Genomic DNA, 16,653 nt, shown 5'->3' on the forward strand with positions numbered 1-16,653 from the left:
ATGTAAATGAAGAAGTGGAATTCTTTGCGAGCCATCAAAGCTGGGAAATAAATGCACAATTAGCTGCAGGAAAGTGCTGAAAGCCATTACCCCTCATTTTAGAATAATAATGCACTTCAAGCCTATTTGTTGAAATATAAATACAATTATGGGGAAAGAAATTAATGCACAGTGGGAAGTTTCTTGAAGATGGCATCGCATTTTCTGCGGCACGAGATAAAGTGAATGAAACCGTGGGGTTTTGGCGAGGCGAACAATGGGGACGTGGTAGGAAAGGAGATAAAACCGAAACAAAAAGTGTTGGAGCATCCCCAGCTATGGAGATCAAAGGAGATCAAGATTTGCCAAAGGGGTCTGAGGGATGAAAGGCTTCTCCTGGCCTCCAGGGATGTCCCCAGCGGGAAGGAGGGATCCTTTGGGACACAGCGGGAAGTGGAGATGTGGAGAGGTTCAGGCCACTGGATGTTTGGCCAAGGAGATCCCACAGATCCCTGCTGCTCTCAGGCTGCAGATCACAGAATCACAGAATCACACAGCCACAAGGTTGAAGAGACCTTCAAGATCATCGAGTCCAACCCATTCCCCAGCACCTCAACTCAACCCTGGCAGCCAGTGCCACATCCAGGCTTTGTTAAACACCCCAGGGATGGTGACTGCACCACCTCCCCGGGCAGAACATTCCAGAACTTTATCACTCTCTGTGAAAAACTTTATCCTGATATCCAACCTGAATTTCCCTTGGTGCAGCTCGAGGCTGTGTGCTCTGGTTCTGTCAGTTCCTGGAGAAAGAGCCCAGCCCCAGCTGAGCACAGGCACCTTTCAGGAGCTGTGCAGAGTGCTGAGCTCACCCCTGAGCCTCCTTTTCTCCAGGCTGAGCACCCCCAGCTCCCTCAGCCGTTCCTCACAGGGTTTGTGTTCCCAGCCCCTCTCCAGCCTCGGTTTTGTGTTCCCAGCCCCTCTCCAGCCTCGGGTTTGTGTTCCCAGCCCCTCTCCAGCCTCGGGTTTGTGTTCCCAGCCCCTCTCCAGCCTCGGGTTTGTGTTCCCAGCCCCTCTCCAGCCTCGTTGCCCCCTCTGGATGTGCTCGAGCGTCCCAAGGTCCTTCCCAACCTGAGGGGCCAGAGCTGGGCACAGCACTCGAGGTGTGCCCTCAGCAGTGCCCAGCACAGGGGGACAATGACCTCCCTGCTCCTGCTGGCCACACCGCTCCTGATCCAGGCCAGGAGCCATTGGCCTTCAATTCAATCTGATCACCAGTTCATGGGCTACTAGAAGTTTCTCTTTGTTCAAAATCATCATTTTTGAGCTTTTCTCTGCCATTCTCCTTGATCCCGTCAAGAAACTTCCCTGGAGGTGCTAGCACAGAGCTGGAGAGTGGAAAAGCTCCCCCAGGAAATGGAGCTGCAGGCGCTGAATCAGAGGTGACCATGCTGGGAGTGCTGGGATCCACCAGGAGGGGTGGCCTTGGAGGAGAGGACCAGGGATGAAAACACGGGGCAAGGGTTGGTTGGGCATGGCAAACTCAGCCTGGAACCGCAGGATCACGGGATCACAGAAACACAGGATCGGAGAATGCAGAAACACAGAATTAAGGAATCAGAACCATGGAAACAGAGAATCATGGGACCATGGGATCAGAGAATCACAGGATCACAGAATCAGACAATCACTGAGACATGGAATGGTTTGGATGGGAAGGAACCTCAAAGCCCATCCAGCTTCACCCCCTGCCATGGGCAGGACACCTTCCACTATCCCAGGTTGCTCCAAGTCCCGGTGTCCAACCTGGCCGTGGACACTTCCTGTGAGGGTGGGAAGGTCCTGGCACAAATTCCCAGAGAAGCTGTGGCTGCCCCTGGATCCCTGGAAGTGTCCAAGGCCGGGTTGGACTGAACTCGGAGCACCCTGGGATGGTGGAAGATGTCCCTGCCATGGAAAAGGGGTGGAATGGGATGGGATTTAATGTCCCTTCCCACCCAAACCATTCTGGGCTTCTGTGAATTGTCAAATCACAGAAAACATGGGAAAAGCCTGGAATCTGTTGACACAAGTAACTGAGCTTCAGTCTGGGAGCTCATAACCTTCAGGAAGAACCAGAGTGTTCCTCATCTCCGAGCATGCAGAAAATCAGCCGGGAATCTTCTGTACTTCCATTTATCTGTGTGCTGCTGCCCTCGTGAGCTGACACTTTGCCAGCTTCCTTGGATATCCCAAGGGAGAAGGGAAGGAAGGAAAAGTTAAGTAGGAAAATCACTGTGTCTCTTTCCTTCCTTCCTAATGCCAGCAGAAAATCCCGCAACACTTCCCCACGTCAGCTTTTCCAAATGCTCCGTCATTCGGGATTGACCTTCAAGAGGAGATCACAGAGCAGGGCTGGTCCAGTGATGTTGCAATAATTTAAATCTGAATTGCCAACGTGAAATGGAGACAGCAGAAACTGCTGGTGACAGTGACATTAACGGGACATTTCTCTGCAACTTGAAATAGGGATGAAAAACAATTTGAAAGAGGGTAATATGTTAATCATTCCTTGGGCATGAATTCCATCAGGGATCTGTAAAACAAGGATTTATCCCACCTAAGTGCAGCTGTGTGGAGGTGATGGACTGAAGAGTGGCAGTGTGGCTGTGCCTCAGCAGATGCTGGGACTCCCTCAACAGCACAGGGGGAGGACACTTCCAGCAATCCAAGAATCCCACGCTCCAATCTGAAGATGTCGGGATCCAAACAGCTCGAGTTGGATAAGAAGAATCCCATTCCCAGGCTGGAGCTTCAGGGTCTGCCCACCACTAACATGGAGTCAAGATTTGCAATCCGTTGCCTTCAGAAAACCTCTTTTTTTTCTGAGGTTTAGATGTTGTGGACACAAATAAATGCATAGAAACACGGAATGGTTTGGGTTGGGAGGATCTTAAAGCCCATCCAGTCCCACCCCTGCCATGGCAGGGACACCTCCCACTGTCCCAGGCTGCTCCAAGCCTCATCCAGCCTGGCCTTGGACACTTCCAGGGGTCCAGTGACAGCCATAGCTTCTCTGGGCATAAAATAAAAATTTAGAAGGCACCTTGAACATCTTCTCGCCTCTGAACCAAGGCCATTTCTGGCCACCAAAGCCATTGCTCCTGTGCTGGCTTCCTCAGCAGACAACCTTTGCCTGGTTTATTTCAACCCCCAGGCTGGGAGGATTCAGGGAAAACGGGAAACAGCTCCCCCGTGGCTTCCTCGGGACACATTTGCAGCTGCTGGAAAAGCTGCTGGGAGCGGCGAGCAGGTCCCGCCTGAGGCAAAGCTTCTCCTGGAGAAGCAGCTGCAGAGAGAACTCGACAAGGTGCAGCTCATCTCTATTCCGGTGACATTTCCAGGACAGCAAAGTGACTTTTCCCCCGCAAGGCAAAGCGGCTTCTGACACGAGGGTTTGCTTCATCAGCCTGCCAAGCTGGGAGCCAAATTTATCCGGAATCCTTTTAATTCCACTTTGTTCCTCCCCCTGAAGTCCTCACGTTCATGGAGAGGGTTTGGATGCCCACGGGCAATTTGTTAACGCTCTGTTAATGCCAATTACATCAGACCTTGAGCAGGGAGGATAAGGGGAGTTGCTCCTGCGTGGAAAGGGGAATGTGGGAAAGCACATTCCCACCTGATCCATGAAAAGCAACGAGCTCCTGGTTGCTGAAGGGCAATAAATAATGAATGCAGGAAAGCAGGTTGGGGTTTAATTGCTCAGCCTGACACCAGCGGGTGACAGGGAGGGCTCGCGTGCACGCCGAGGGAAATGGGGTGGGATGATGGGATGACACCACAGCTTCATCTCTTCCCACCAACCGGCCCGGAATGAGTGATGCTAATGAAGATGTGAGGGGAGTGCTGCAGCTCCCAGGAAATCCTCTGGAAACGGAGAAAGCTCCCATAAAGAGCCAAGTCCAGCCGAGCGAGCGAGGAGTTTCCTGTGGCTGATTTCGTCAGGCTCTGATCAAAACCATCCACAGGCACAACCCTGGGAGGGACCAGAGCAGCCCCAGGGTTTGGATCCATCAGGCTGTTGGGGTTTCTTCCCTAAAATACCAGGCTGTCCTCAGAGCCTGGGAGCTGCTGCAGCCCAAGGAGAGGAAAACGTGACATTATTCCAGAGGTACGTGGTGAATCCCCTGGGACTGAGACCCTACAACAGCTGAAGGGTGGCACAGGGACTGCCCTCACCTCCCACTTGGCCGTTTAACCCCCCGATTCCACACGGTTTTCCTGGAAAACACAGGAAACATAAATCAGACTCAACTTCAAACTAGCAAACTAGCTGGATCACAGTCCCAGCGTCTGCCTCCATTTACGCTCCCGAAGCCGGCAGAGCGATGGGATAGGTGCTAATGAACTAATTGGGAAAATTTCCCTTGGCCGTGCCATCAAAAGCTTGATGTGCTCTGATCAGCAGCTCCTTGAGAGCAGATTGGGAAAAATTGGAACCTGCTGGAGACTTCCTGGCTTTGGGTCCAGCTGCGGGAGCCCATGAGAGTCAGGGATTTGGGATCGGCGCAGTTCCTGCCTCAAGGGCTGATGTTTCTGATGTTTCTTCCTGTGCATTGCTGCCTTGTTGGAATTCTTTTTTTTATTCCCTCCTGGATGAATCATCTTTTCCATATGGCTTGTGAGGAGAAACAATTTCTACCCAAATTTGTCTGATTCTTCTCAAACCTTTAATTGCCATGGTTACCTGCCAGGCAGCCCCAGTGGATGCAACCAGCAGAAAATTGGGAAATTATTCCTGTTTCTCCTGGGTCATAAAAATATCTCTGCTGATTCTTTCTTCCCAAGGCTCATTTTTCCATCAGTTCTTGTTTTTGATCATCCTGATGGATTCCTGGATCTCCACTTGGCAATGTGGAAAGGATTCCTGGCTGGGAGGGTGGGGAGGGGCTGGGATGGAATTCCCAGATTTGCAGTGGCTGCCCCTGGATCCCTGGAGTGTCCAAGGCAGGTTGGACACTGGGGCTTGGAGCAGCCTGGGATAGTAGAAATGTCCCTGCTTTTGAATGAGATGAGTTTTGAGGTCCTTCCATCCCAAACCATTCCATGATTCCATGACCCTACAGCAATTCCAAATGCTCCAGAGGCAGCCTGGAAAATAAATCAGTTTCCAAGCTCCAACACCGGAATTGATTCAAAACACATCAACCAGGCCTTTTATCCAGGGAACAGCACAGGCAGCGAGAGGTTGAAGCAGTGGGGCTTGAATCCAAAAACCCAAAATTAATTCACTGCTCCCTTTAAATATATATAATTCAATCCTGGAAAGGATAAAAATTGGAGAGCTAATTTGGGAATTTACAGCCTGCACATCAAAGCCACACAATGCCACAGGTGTGGAAATGCTCATTTTTCAGCTGGGTGACAAGCAGGTATCAATTATGTCCCCAAAAACTTTATCTCCACGCATCCAAAATTCAGAAATTATGGGGTTTCAGGATGACTTTGTCTTGCTCTAATATTGGTGATGGAAGAGCCATAAACTGAGTGTAATAGAAGGGAATTTCTTACCATAATTAAACATCAGAACTTGTCTATTTTAACTACAATTGAATGGTGGGGATATCTTGCTGGTGAGCAATAAATCCTTTTGCTAAATAATACTTCACCTAAGGATGCAGACTGAGCATTTGCACTCAGATTTTTCCCTATAAAAGGAAATATTTTGATTAAGAACGTATTTGCTGTGACTCAGTTTCTTATTTGTCACTATGAAGGGGAAAAAAAAATTCATCATATCCTGTCTGTGGGTGATGACAGCACTGCTCAATGGAGAATGGATCTGATAATCCCGAGCTTTCCTGAGGCTGAGCCAGGATTAAGTTTAAGCAAACCAGATTTCCTGGTCAGATAAGGGGTAAATCTACAAGGGGATCAGGAAGCAGAGCTTATTAACAACTCCATGGCAAATCAGTGCTGTGCTTCCAGAGCCAGGGAGGTCACGGCCACCTGAGCCCTTCTGGCACCGAGTGACAAAATTATTTACAGCCTTTTGTGGCACCAGGGCTGGGCCTGGCCCTCCTCAGGTCCCTGTGCCCGATTCTGCTCCTGTTTCAAGCAATTCAGAGGTTCAGTGTCCCCATAAAAGGGTGACAGCAGCTGGATATGAGCCAGGGGTGCCCAGGTGGACAAGATTGGGAATCCAATCCTGGGCTGGATTGGGAATTTAGTGGGAGCAGGAGCAGGGCAGGGATTGTCCCGATTGTCCCCTGTGCTGGGCACTGTGAGGGACCTCAAATCCTGGGGCCAGGTCTGGGCCCTTCCTGACAAGAAGGACATTGAGGGGCTGGAGAGTCCAGCGTTGGGACTCAGCCTGTCCCAACCCCTTCATGAAGGAATTCTTCCTAAAATGCAATTTCAACTTTTCCTGGCCCAGCCTGAGGCCATTCCCTCTCCTCCTGTCCCTGTTCCCTGGAGCAGAGCCCGACCCCCCCAGCAGGCAGGAGTTGTGCACAAGGTCCCCCTTGAGCCTCCTTTGCTCCAGGCTCAGCCCCTTCCCAGCTCCCTCAGGAATTCTCCAGCCCCTTCCCAGCTCCGTTCCCTTCCCTGGACACGCTCCAGCCCCTCCAGGTCCATCGTGTCATGAGGGGCCCAGAGCTGCCCTCAGGATTTGAGATCCAGCATGGGGACAATCCCTGCCCTGGTCCAGCTCCCAGACAATTCCTGATCCATCCCAGGAGCCTTTGGCCTCTTTGTGCCCACCTGGGCACACCTGGCTCGTGTCCAGCCAGGATTTGAGGTCCCTCAGTCTCTCCTGGTGCTCCAGCCCCTTCCCAGCTCTGTTCCCTTCCCTGGACACTCCAGCCCTTCCATGTCCTTCTTTTCACGAGGCGCTCAGAGCTGGGCACAGGATTTGAGGTCCCTCAGCCCCTCCTGGTGCTCCAGGCCCTCTCCCAGCTCCATTTTTCCATCGTATTCCCATGTTTTTGAACACCTCCAGGGATGGTGAGTCCAGTACTTCACCACACTTCCAAACAGTTTTTTCCCTGATATCCCAACTCCCCGTCCCTTGGTGCAACTTGAGGCCTTTTCCCCTTTTCCCACCTTCTAACAAGAGGTGCCAGAACCTGGATTCTCCCTGCTGTGCCAAACCTTTGCCTGGCTGGCTATTTATCCAAAAAAAGAGCTGGAGAAAGAAGCGGAAAAAAAAAAACCAAACTCCAAAGCGGCGACAGCTCAAAGCTTCAGTGGATAAATCAAAGGTGTTTCAGCTCCATTTACTGCTCACACAATGCTGGGAATTCAGTATTTGCCTCGTGGAACACGAGGTCATTCACGAGGCCTTTCAGTGACATTTGATTCCTCTTTTTCCAAGGAGCGAGGCTGGAATTTGCCCTGGGAATGCTGGCGATCGTTGGAGCCGCATGAAACGTTCTTCATGTCATGCTCATTGTTAGAAAAGACATTTTTGCCTGAGTTTGTTCAGCACGGAGCTGGAAGCAAGCAGAGAAAAGAGGGAAAATGGGATCTCAGGGAAGCAACAGGAACAGCTCTTGGCAGAGAACTGACCCCAGACTTTGAGCTTGAAAATGCTGGGAGGGGCAAAAAAAAAATGAATAATTTGCAAAGATGAAGAATTTACATCCCCAGCCCCAAAATTCCCGACACTGTGGGGAAAACAGCCTCAATCAGATCTCTGTGCTACCAAGAAAATCAAAATATTGGATTCTCATTTCCCTTTTTGCCTTCATGGGTTGGTTTGTTTTACAGCACAAATTGTGTAAAAATGTGTTTTAAACTGGAGATGGAAAGGAATTTGATTTCATGGGAATGTGGGGAAATTGTGGATGTGAGTTATCCGCCAGTGTTTTGTTTTAAAGCTTGGAGGGGAGGGAATTACGGTGTTCTTTGTAGATTTTATCAGAAACAAGGAGATCTAACAAATGTTTTGCAAAGTTCTTCAGGTTTTTCCCTTAAAAAAAAAAAAAAAGGAATTGAGGTGTGGGATTTTTGGTGTTGAAGGCTATAAATAAAAACTGGGAGTCAGCTGGAATTGTGGCTGGCAGAGCCTGAGCTCCCTTTTCCACTCAGAAGCCAAATATTCAAATTAATTCAGTGTTTCATCCCAATCATTCAAATGATTGATTCTGGGAATACTCAGAAGATAAGGATGAAAAGGTCTCTCTGCTTGACGGGAGCTGTGTCTTTGGAATTCTGCTCCACCAGAACGGAAATGCAAAATAGAGGAGATTGTCTGAAAAAGCTGCATTTCCTTCCAAAATGGCCTCATTGTGGGGTGCTGAGGTGTGGAATCACATCCTTTACCTAAAACCCAAGCGCTGAACATAAAAATTATATTATTTTATGGATTTCAAGTAAAACACTGGCAGGTTTTATCTCATAAATTGCCTCATTTCCTTTCATAAATTCAGAATGTTCAGCAGAACGTTAAGAAAATTCTAATTTTTTTTCCTATTTTTTCCTTTCTTCTTTTTTTTTTACTGTGACACAATTTATTTATTTTTTTTTACTGGCTATTAGGCTTTAAAGAGGAATGTGTAATATTATTTTTATTTCAGATATAATCACATCCTTCCACAAAAATAAAGCAGAATAAGTTGCCTGCTACCCACGGAAATGATTTAAATTGTGTTTTTTTCAGTGACTTTTTTTTTGCTGTTAGCAATTCTCATCCATGGAAAATATTTGATCCCTGCAGCAAGACCTGAACTCCCTAAAATCCGTCAAAACCTTAAAAATCTGTGGAATTCAAGGCACCATAACCAGGCATGAGGGGATTCAAGGATTTTCCTGTGCTTTGGAATGGGAATGAGGATGGAGGTGTTGGAGAACATTTTTTTCCTAAGGCTTCTCCAAACCATGGCAATAAAACCCAGATCTAAGAAGTGTCTCTTATTAAAACTCATCAATTTTTAAAAGATTTAATACCTGGATTATTAATATCGGATGGTTTTTAACGGCCTGATTTCCTGAGCACAAAAAAACTTCTCCTGCTTGCCAAAAATTCCATGCTAAAATTCCGGATGCAGAGGGGTTTTATCCTTAAACCTGAGACTAAAAGGGTTGGCTTGGCTTCCTCATTTCCATATTTTTTAGACAGAAGAGAGAAGGAAAAGAAGAGATATTATTATATATCATGATTTATGGAAAATGCAGGATGTATTGAGCTGATCCAAGCTTTTCCTTGGTGGAGAATTGCAGGAACTCAAGGATGCGTGTCCCAAAAAGCCGGATGGAGCCATCCAAGGATTGTTGGGAATACTCAGTGGGAAAACCAGGATGTGGCTGGAGAAGGGTCCATGTGGAGGTGGGAATTTTCTGGGAATGCCATCCCTGGTCTGACTCTAGGGCAGGAATGAGGCCGGGAAGTGCCCATGGACTGGAGGGGGATCGAGAACACCCCAAAGCCCCGGAGCCTCCAACCCATCCCAGGAAGGTCTGGAAGAACAAACTGAGCACAAGAATTATTTTTTCTCCCAGAATGGGGAAAACTCATCCTTTAAAAGGTGGCCCCAAATCCCGGGAGGAGCCCCAGGAGCCTGCACATCCCATCAGCTGGGTCAGCGCTGGAGATCTCCCTTCATCCCATTCTCCCTCTCTCTCTTCCCTTCCACCCCACCCTTCATCCAAACCCCATTCCCATGGGCTCATCCCAGGAGATCAGGGACAATCCAACACCAACTCCCACACCAAATTTATAATTTATCATAATAAAACTTTGGAATCTTTTCCAGATCCTCTGACTTTTGTCATTCCTCTTTCACCACCAGCGCCGGCATTCCCACACTTTCCCTTCCCTATTGGAATGGGACGCCACAGCGGGATTTCCCCTTTTTTCCTGGGTTCACCCTGATATTTTCTGGAGGGATAACCCTGAAAACCAACCGAGGCAAATTCCAGCTGAATCCTCTCCCTGTGAATTTATTTTAAGACAGGAAAGTTCTGCCGGAGCGTTACAATGGGAGGGAACTTACAAACGAGTCTTTAATTAGGAGTTTCTTTCCAGGCTTAATTATATTCCTGCAAGAATTTGGGGCACTAATTGGTGCTGCTGTGCTCCTGCTCCTAAAAAAAGCTCAGGATAAGCTGCCAGGAGAGGGAAGCCACCCTTGGAGCGTGGCAGGTGGGTGGGCGGTGGGATGGGAAGAGCAGGAGGGAATTTCAGGAGAGGAGCAGGAGCTGTGGAGGTGGAGGAGGAGAAAAGAGTCATGAGAGGGGCTCTGGGAAGTGAGAGACAGAAATTGGGGATGACACTAAAAAGAATTTTTTAGGATTTACATCTCAATAAATATTTGGGGGTGTTTTTTTCCAGGAGCTGTGGCGCTCCCCGTAGTTTTTTAATCTAAAAAAATTGTATTTATTCATTTTTATTGATACGGTCAGGCAGGAAGAGGTCAGCGGGCAGCCTTGCACAGGAATCCCGGAATAAAAGGGAAAGGGATCCCCAGCCAGGAGGATTTTCCGAGGTTTGCCTGTGGTGAGAATGGATTATGCAATATCAAAACAGACAGGGAAATGAAGCTTTTCCACAGCATTTGTGGAATGAAACATCCAGGGGAAGAACCTTAAGACCAGGGAGAAACTTAAATTTATTCTTGAATATGGAATATCCACCGGAATGTTCTTGGAAAAGTCAATAATTCCAGCCATCTCCTGCTAAGTGTACTCAACACATTGAAAATGTTTTCTTGAGGAGAGGGGAAAAGCTGTCCAGAATTCCAGGATCCAAGGGAAGGAGCATTCCCAGGCCCTGGCATGGGATGGGTCATATCTTAACCACCTGAATCCCCTGAATCACCTTTTTCCCAGAGACAGGGGGGCTGTAGCTTTAATCCTTGGTCCATCCCAGGAAATGACTCCAATTCCATCTTCCAATCCCAAATTTATCAGGAATTTCATTGGGAAATCAGCCAGATCCACAGCAGGGCCAGCAAAGCAGTTGTGAGCACAGTCGGATTTCGGCCCCTCACTCGAGGGATCCTTTCTCCCCCAAAATTTGGGAATGGACAACTAAATTCTCTTCCCTCATTCCTCATCCTGTGGCTGCATCACAGGAGCTGGGGATGGACCTGGAAATTCTCCAAAATCCAGTGGGAGATGGATTCCTACACCAGTGTAAATCAGGTGTAAATCCAGAGCAGATCTGGACACTCAGGGGAGGCAACTTTTACTGGAATAAAATTTTGATTTCAGAGCCTGCTCCAACCCTCACTCCACAGTCAGTGAAAACAGAATTTCTCAACCCAAAGTGAAACCCAGCACATGAAAAATCAGAGATTTTCAACCTTTCTCTGTGCTATACAGGGATTTTTATCACCATTTTCTGTGTTACAGGGAGTTTTTTATCGTCTCTGATGCAGTGAGAGCCTGATGCTGTTTTCACAAGTTCAGCACAGGAAAAGCAGAATTAATCTCATGTTCCTTTTCTTTTCTGAGGAAGTCTGAGCTCATTTTGGTCTCCACGACTCTGGCAGAGCAGAACTGCAAAGAGAAGCCAATTCTGATCATGCTGTTGAGAGGTAATAGAAGAGGAAGAAAAATAGGAAGGAGAGAAAACAGAAAGAAAATCATAAATGTTGCTTTTTCTGGAGATTCCCAGTGACTGGAGGGATTTTCCACTCTTTAATTAAGCACTTTATTAATTAAATAAACCCCAATAAACCTCACACTGATCATCAGCATGAAACTTTATTTATTATTATTATTAGTATTATTATTATTGTTGTTGTTGTTGTTGTTGTTGTTGTTGTTGTTGTTATTATTATTATTATTATTATTACATCAATTATGGCATCGTTGTGGCCCAAATTAAACCCTCCAAAATGTCAAATTCTGCCTTTGGCTTTGGGATCGTGCAGGAAGATCATCCCCTACACAAAGATGCTCCCAAATCTCCCATGGATTCTTGGGAGAATCCAAATTCTGGATGAGTTTTCCCATTTCAATTGACCTGTGAATTTGCTGACCTTAAAAAGGGATTTTGATGCAAATTCTGACCTACTCTGCAGGGGAAGGAGCCCAGGGTTGGGCAAGTGTTGGAGGCTGCACCAGGACGATTTCGTCTCCATGGCCTGGCCAGCAGAGGAGATAATCCTTGGGAACAGCACTCCCGACCTCAAACCCTCTGGCAATTTTGGAGTTGGTATTAACAGGCCTTGGACTGGCTCCCTGCAGCCTCCGGCATTTCTGCAGCGCTGGCGGGACGGAAAATGGAAAAGGGCCAAGATTTGCTCTGAGTTAGGAAGGACTTGAAAAAGCTGATTTTAGCGGTGCAATAACTGAGTGAGACAGTTTCTGCACTAACTGTGCAACGGCTTTTAGCTCTGTTGGTACAATGGGAATGGTCTTAAATAAAAGAGGGTTGAGTTAGGTTAGGTTAGGTTAGGTTAGGTTAGGTTAGGTTAGGTTGGATTGGATTGGATTGGATTGGATTGGATTGGGTTGGATTGGGTTGGATTGGATTGGATTGGATTGGATTGGATTGGATTGGATTGGATTGGATTGGATTGGGTTGAGTTGGGTTGGATCGGATCGGGTCGGATTGGGTTGGATTGGATTGGATTGGATTGGATTGGATTGGATTGGATTGGATTGGATTGGATTGGATTGGATTGGTTGGATTGGATTGGATTGGATTGGATTGGATTGGATTGGATTGGATTGGGTTGAGTTGGGTTGGATCGGATCGGGTCGGATTGGATTGGATTGGATTGGATTGGATTGGATTGGATTGGATTGGATTGGATTGGATTGGATTGGATTGGATTGGATTGGATTGGATTGGATTGGATTGGATTGGATTGGATTGGATTGGATTGGATTGGATTGGTTGGATTGGATTGGATTGGGTTGGATTGGATTGGGTTGGATTGGATTGGGTTGAGTTGGGTTGGATTTGGTTAGATTAGATGAGTTTTTGATAAAAAGTTTGGTGCAATGAGGGTGGTAAAACATTGGCACAACTTGGAATTTAGAATCACCGGAGTCACAGAATCATGGAAAGGTCTCCAGTTCCACCCCTGCCATGGGCAGGAGCACTTCCCACCATCCCACGGTGCTTCAAGCCTCATCCAGCCTGGCCTTGGACACTCCCAGGGATCCAGGGGCTGCCACAGCTGCTCTGGGAATTCCATCCCAGGGCCTCCCCACCCTCCCAGCCAGGAATTCATTCCCAATATCCAAGCTAAATCTACCCTTTTCTATCTTAAAGCCATTCCCTGGCTCCTGTCCCTCCATGCCTTGTCCCCAGTCCCTCTCCAGCTCTCCTGGAGCCCCTCCAGGCCCTGCAAGGGGCTCTGAGCTCTCCCTGGAGCCTTCTCCTCTCCAGGTGAGCATTCCCAGCTCTCCCAGCCTGGCTCCACAGCAGCTCCAACCCTCGGAGCAGCTCCACGGTCTCCACATCTTTCCCAGAGCTGGACAGAGTTCTCCAGGTGAGGTTTGAAATCTCAGTGTGAGCAAAGTAGAGCAGAACAAACATGAAATAAACTCCTGGGGGATCCAGGTAAGGCAAACATAGGAAAGTGCTGTGAGGGATATCCTGGGAAATTCCCAGGACAGGTCTGAGCGCAGCAGATTCTTGAGGACATCACAGATCCCAGAACTGGGAGAGTTTTGTGGACTCAGGAATATGAGCAGGAATTTTCATCCCATATGGACCAACCCTTGCTCTCCCGCCCAGAGCACCCACAGCTCCCTCATGGAAGAACAGAGCAGGAACAGAGCTGAGGGCAGCAGGGACAACACAAAAAAAAAAACCAGAAAAAAACCCCCGAATTTCCCTGATAAACACAAACCAACTCATTCCTGCCACATCATTCCTCAACCACAGCAATGTGTTTTGCTTTTTCCAGCAATTTCCAAGCCAGAGGCTCCCGCTGACCTTTATTTGTGTCCCCGCTCTGTGTAACGAGCCCGCTTTGAGCCCGACCACGCTCGGAGAAAATGAAGTGCGGCCCCTGCCAGGGTGTTTATATTTAGATATCCCCCAGGCACAGAGCAGGTCGCTGATTTTCCATGGAAATTCTCTTCCCGGACAAATGGATCTGCGTCAGTTGCACGGGGAATGATTAAACCCCAACCCTGTAAGGGAGAACATGAGCAGGGTTTAACAAAGCTCACACCAAAACCCGGCTTGTAGCAATGACTGCAGCACACCCAAGGGAAATTGTCTTTGTGCTGCTTGTTTTCTCAGAAAGGGGAAGTTTTAAGGGAAAAAAAATAGGAATTTGGGCAGTGTTCCCTGTGAGTTCTACACTTGTGGTGGACATTAGGTCTTCAGGCAGTACAGGGAGGAAAAACCTTATGGAAAATCTGCCCCAGAGCATTAAAGGAAGGGGGTTCTAGGGATGAGCTTTCAGCTTGAAAGGAAAAGCTTTAAGCCTGGAATTCCAGGATGATTTGGGTTGGGAAGGAGTTTAAACCCCATCTCATTCCTGGAAAAGACACTTTCCATTAACCCAGTGCAGCCAGGCTGGGAGACCTGGGAATGTTCCCCTGGAGAGGAGAAGCTCCAGGGAGAGCTCAGAGCCCCTTGCAGGGCCTGAAGGGGCTCCAGGAGAGCTGGAGAGGGACTGGGGACAGGGGATGGAGGGACAGGACACAGGGAATTGCTTTAAGCAACCTATAGGTTGGATATTGGGAATTCCAGCCAAAATTCCCTGATTAATTTAAATTATCTCCCAGTGATCATGGCAGAGTTTGTTGCTTTTTTTTTTCTTTCTTTCTTTTTTTCCTCAATGAGATATTTTTAACCAATTCCTGCTTCTCCCAGGTTTCTCTGACCAAAAATCCCACCCTGTACCTGAAATCCTTGTCCAAACCCCCCTGGAGCTCTAGATGAGTTGAATGTCTTGAAGGTCCGAGTCCACTTCCCTCCGGAGCAGCCTGAAGAATTTGGGCACCTGGGAAACACTGGGGTGAGCACAGGTAGGATCCAAATCTCCCATTTCATTTCCCCTGGAATTTTGGAATATTGGCAGCTAAAAAGGAACCAGGAGAGAGCAGAGGATGTTGAGTGTAAATTCACACATTCCAGCCAGGCCTTGAGGCAGGAGAAGTGGGAAGTGGCTCATTCCCAGCTTCCAGGGAATATTCCAGCTTCCATCGGCCGCACACAGGGATGGAGCTGCTCAGCTCAGCCACCTCCAGGCTTTTCCAGGATTGCTGCACCTGTTCCCACGGCTGGACGCCAGCAGTTTGGGGTCGGAATGACTTTGGTGGGAGCAAGGCAGAGTTCAGGACTGAATCCATGTTTTTTCAGGCATGCGGGATCCAAGGAAGCAGCCTGGGGTGAAGCCAAGGGCATCTTGTTTTCCTGAATCTTCTCTGTGCAGTTTTCTCTGCTCTGCCCTCAAAGCAAAAGTTCCTCTTTACTTTTTTTGGCAACACTGGAAAGGGAGAAATCCTGAAATTTTCATATCTTCAGGGCCTTAAGAGCAAACAGCAAAAACACAGGGCTGGGAAAACATCTCCCTGCTCCTTAAACAACGTCCCTGCAGGGCTGGGATTGCAGGATTCACCTCCATCCCCTGGGCTGCTCCTTCTGTGCAACAAGATCCCGAGGCTTTCAAATCCTCATTTTCTCCTTCCTCATCCAAGATGACACTAATGGAGCAATGCTCAGGGCAGGGAAATCGGTGCTCCCTGTGCTCCCTGAGCCTGCAGCTGTGGGAAGGATGGATTCCAGTAATGGAGTTTCCTTGTTTTTGATTCCAGCTTGGATAAATCTGCAGGCAGGATTTCTAATCCATCACTGGCCTCTGGCGCCGTTGGAGAACGCCGAGTTCTGCTCCCCAGCTCCCATCTCCATTAACTCACCTCCAGCTTTGCTCCTTCCCAGCTGCTGCTGGGTTTTCCATCGCCACTTTTCCAGCTCCTGGTGCTTCCTGGGCCTCTCCAGATGGAGCAACACGCCAGGGACAGATGGAAACCTGTTGGAACCCCAGGTGCTGAGAGTTTCAGGCTTTCTGTGCTGACAGAGTCTGACCCCCCAGGAGAACTCTGCATTGACCTGAGGCTGTTGAAAAATCTTCCAAAGTGGAATGGCAGAACTGGGATTGTGGGGGTGGAGTTTGAACAGAAGTGTGTGATGTCACAGGGTGGGAAACTCAGAGTTTAAGGGTTTAGAATACAGGAATAGATATAAAGCAAGATGGAGGTTTTAGGGTGGAGGCTGCTCCTTCTTCTTCTCCTTCTCCATGGGTTTGGGTGGTTTTGTGTAATTGGATAAAAAAGTCCCCATTGCAGGCACAGGTGGTTGGTTTTTGGGTTAAAAGTGAAAATAATTGAGGTGTCATTTCTGAATTGGACAGTTTATCCTTAAATGGCCTTGCAGGGAGAGACACAGCCATTTTGTAGCTTGTTAGTAGAACTTGTAAGACTGTAACATGGATAAGAAATAATAAACATTTGAGCCCAAACACAAAATACCATCTTGAGCGCTTCAATCCCGACCTCGACAGAGGCAGGAAAGGAGCCAAGAACCGGCAGAAAAGGCCTTTGGAGTCGGGAATGCATGATACAGCCATGGAAGAGAGCTGGCCTTGGCTACCCTCAGTCCTGATTTTGGGTGCTTGGGTACTCTCAGCCCTCCCCGGGGTTGATTCCAGCCCCACAGGTCCAGATCTGATCTGCTCTGACCTTATCCAGCTGTAGGCACCTACCTAAACCATATTCCCA

General features: G+C 48.2%; 1 long non-coding RNA gene across 1 annotated transcript; it reads right to left on the reverse strand.

Moving 5' to 3' along the window:
• Window positions 1–13,892: 13,892 nt before the first annotated feature.
• LOC128789583 (uncharacterized) lies at window positions 13,893–15,979 on the reverse strand. The gene is made up of 3 exons (XR_008431458.1): window positions 15,793–15,979; window positions 14,777–14,954; window positions 13,893–14,055 (listed from the first exon to the last, which is right to left on the reverse strand). It is a non-coding gene; the product is annotated as an uncharacterized LOC128789583 (long non-coding RNA).
• Window positions 15,980–16,653: the final 674 nt, after the last annotated feature.

The sequence above is a fragment of the Vidua chalybeata genome, chromosome 6 (genome assembly GCF_026979565.1).
Source record: "Vidua chalybeata isolate OUT-0048 chromosome 6, bVidCha1 merged haplotype, whole genome shotgun sequence".
Taxonomy (NCBI): Eukaryota; Metazoa; Chordata; class Aves; order Passeriformes; family Viduidae; genus Vidua; species Vidua chalybeata.